The sequence below is a fragment of the Myotis brandtii genome, unplaced genomic scaffold (assembly GCF_000412655.1).
Source record: "Myotis brandtii unplaced genomic scaffold, ASM41265v1 scaffold1086, whole genome shotgun sequence".
NCBI lineage: Eukaryota > Metazoa > Chordata > Mammalia > Chiroptera > Vespertilionidae > Myotis > Myotis brandtii.
In genome coordinates, this window is record NW_005353696.1 from 270,383 (window position 1) to 273,703 (window position 3,321).

At 57.3% G+C, this 3,321-nt stretch overlaps 1 long non-coding RNA gene across 1 annotated transcript; it reads right to left on the minus strand.

The window, feature by feature from the left end:
* Positions 1–71: 71 nt before the first annotated feature.
* On the minus strand, positions 72–725 carry LOC106726767. Its single transcript, XR_001362867.1, has 2 exons — positions 649–725; positions 72–527 (listed from the first exon to the last, which is right to left on the minus strand). It is a non-coding gene; the product is annotated as an uncharacterized LOC106726767 (long non-coding RNA).
* Between the last annotated feature and the right edge of the window lie 2,596 nt (positions 726–3,321).

The window sequence follows — 3,321 nt, forward strand, 5'->3', positions numbered from 1 at the left end:
CGCCTCTCATGGGAAAGGAGTCGCCGAGGGGGAGGGCCGTGCTGAAGAAGAAAACAACACACGCTTTCTAGTTCACTTTCCAGCTTTCTGTGTAATTTTCTGTTAGGAAACTTTTACCCGAGACTTAAATGGGAAACATTTGCTAGATTAGAACAGTAAGCACACACACGGAACAAAGCAGAATCTTTCCAAGCGGAGGCGGGTTTAAATGACCCCCCGCCCCCAACACCGAGGCCCCCATCTCACCAGGCAGAGCCGGGGTGTTCGCTCTTGTGACGCGTGGGAACCACGGCCCGCGGCCCCCGCCCGGGAAGAGAGGCCTGGGGGCGGCCGGCAGTCCTCCTCCTCGGCTCCTCCTAGAACCCACGCCTGCCTTGGAGGAGGCGGCTGGTGCCGGGCGGACACGTGGCTCCTTATCTCCAAAACTGGTCGCCGGTAAACACAGGTGATTGTGCCTCCACGGGGGCGGGACCGGGGGCCGTGCCGCTGCTTCTCCCAGGACAAGGGACAGTCCTCCCAGGAGATCCCTGGAGATGCTTCCCTGGATACTTACGCTCTCAGGGGAAACGCTGTGTGATCACTGTGCCGCCACCATAACGAAGCGCAGGCCGGCTGCCCGGGCACCTGGGCAGGAGAACGCAGGCCCACTCGGAGATGCTTCCCTGAATACTTACGCTCTCGGAGGGAAAAGGGTGTGTAATCACTGTGCCGCCACCGTAATGAAGCGCAGGCCAGCTGCCCGGGCACCTGGGCAGGAGAACGCAGGCCCACTCCCCGGGCGGGATCTGGGCAAAGCCTCTTCCCTGGATGGGCTTTCCCTCCTCAGGTGAACGACGTCATCTCCTGGTGCCATCAAGGCCACACCGTCTCCCTAGAGGCCGGGGAAGCGGCTAGGCGGGTGCTGGCTGGGGCTGTGGTGCCCTGCGTGCCCCTTTGTCTGGCCCTTGTGGACAGTGGAGGTGGCGTGGGGTCCAGAGAAGAACCATCAGGACTGTGTGTGTGTGTGGGGGGGGGCAGCCCCCTCCAGGCCTCAGCCGGGCAGAAAGAGGGCTGGCACCTGCTGTCCCAAAGGCTCTGCCTGCTTCCCTGTCCTGGGCTTTCCCTGCCCCCTTTATGTCTAGAGCATCTTCTAGAGACAGCATTTCCTCAGGCCCAGAACAGCGTGTTCTCAGAACATTGCTCAACTCTCCCTCCTGCGGGAAGGGTTCAGCTTGTTTCTTAAGAACCGGTGTGGCTCCCATCTGGAAAGAGAGAGAGAGGGAGGGCACCAAACCCTGTGACCGGGCAAACACAGAAATGCTATCGCTCCTGTGGGTGCCCGGAGCTAGGTCACCGCACCGACCCAGGCGTGTGGGAGAAGCCACGACGACAAGTACCTCACTGGCTGGTTTCCTTCTGGGTAAGTGACGGTCTCCCTCTGACCCACGTCATTAACATTCCTCAAAGGGCAGGTGGCCTCGCAGCCTGGAGGCCGAGGGCCCCTCGGAACCCCCTCCCGAGGTTTGGACAAGGGGCCGGGCGGCCAGAGGGGCCTGGGCGACAGGCCTCCCCTCCCGCCCCGGTGTCTGGCAGCCCCGGGCCCCCAGGTCCGGCTCTTCACCCCTGGAACAAGCAAGCTGTGTTTCACGGCTTCGCCTTTGCTCTAAAACAAACACGACTGGGGCGTCGGGCTGCTTTCTGCTCGGACCTCACCTAAGGGGTTCTAGTCACCAGCCCGTGTGAGGACGGCGACCTGCCGAGAGGGAAACATTCTCAATCATTCAAGACCAGCCAGAATGTTGGCTCCGACTTCAGAGGGCAGGATAAACACACCGCGCCCGGGCAGAGCTCTCACCGCCGCCTGCCCTTAACCCACCCGCACCTGCGTGCTGCCCGGTGTTTGGTGCTGGCACCACGGTACTGTTCACGCACTTCCCTAAAGGTCGGCGTATTCAACTGGCTGCTGATCTCTCGGGAGGGTCACCGGGATTGACTTATTTGCCAATTCTATCCAAAAGCAGGTCAGCTCTCCTACCCCACACAAGTCAAAAAACAAAGACTAAAGCTTCCCTCTTCTTAAGATCCTCTCTCCAAACTGCCCTCCCAAATTCCAGTGAGTCTCTGGGCTGGCGTGGCTTCTAGAATCAACTGACCTCGGACTGCCAATGCATTTCGGTTCAGGCCTCACTGATCTGGAATCATATAGATGCAGGGCCCCGAAATGGTCTGGTTTCTGGTAGAATCTGCCTCCGTTCTTATGCCTCAGAAACACCAGGACACGTTTTGACTGTCCGTATCTCTGCGTGGCTGACTTTTCATCCGTACAGTACTCGTGAGAAGCAAACAGGAAGCGGAAGGAGAGAGCGCACCTCCGGTCGCAGGTCGAAGCCTATCTGACAACTCACAGTTCCCCCGACCTAAGGCAACCTCCTCGGCCCCGGGTGGTCACAGGGCACACACCCAGAGCGCGGGCGGTTACCTCTGCCTCCGGGGATTCCTCAGTTCCACAGAATTAACTGGGCACGTAATGTGTAAAAAAACCCTTTTGTTGTTGTTGTTAATCCTCACAGGGGATTTTAGAGGGAGTGGCAGGGATGGGGAGAGACAACCATGTGAGAGACCCACATCGATTGGCTGCCTCCTGCATGGGCCCCATTGAGCCTGCAACCGAGGTACGTGCCCTTGACTGGAATCGTACACAGAGGGCTGATGCCCTATCCACTGAGCCAAACCAGCTAGGGCTAAACTTTTTTTAAGTTAAAAAGTTCCGTGCTCAAAAAGCAAGAGCTGTGATTCTATTCTCTCCAATTCTGCAAGCTGGCCGCGGTGGCGGCACGGTTAACCCACCCCCAGCCTCTGCGTTCAGGCCCCTGACTAATGGTCACCAGACGCTCTCATGGCCTCGTGGGCGCTGAGTGAGCTGTCGGCGTTTCCTAAGAGCTCTGTTCAGCTGTGAAAACGCAGGGCGCCTCTTGCTTTGTTTTCTTGAAGAATCCTGGTCAGCTGAAACGATGACTTGCTGCTCAGACTGGCCCGCCTTTTGCTGCTTGACAAAGGGCTTGTTTTGCGGGGCACGGAGAGGTGGGGGCCAGCTGGTTTTCCAGACTGAGGTCACCTCTGTTCCCTGGTGTAGTCAACAAACCAGGCTCTCCTTTTCCTTTTAAAAACCTCCTTTCAAAAGCAACACCACATGTCTGTCTTCTGGAAATGAAATACAAGCAGCATTATTTTTAAACACAGCATCCATCAGAGCACCTATGAATAGTAAAAAACTTGTACGTTTTTTAAAACCCTCAACCTCAGTTGCTCATTTTCCTAGAGTATCAACAGCTTAGATATCTC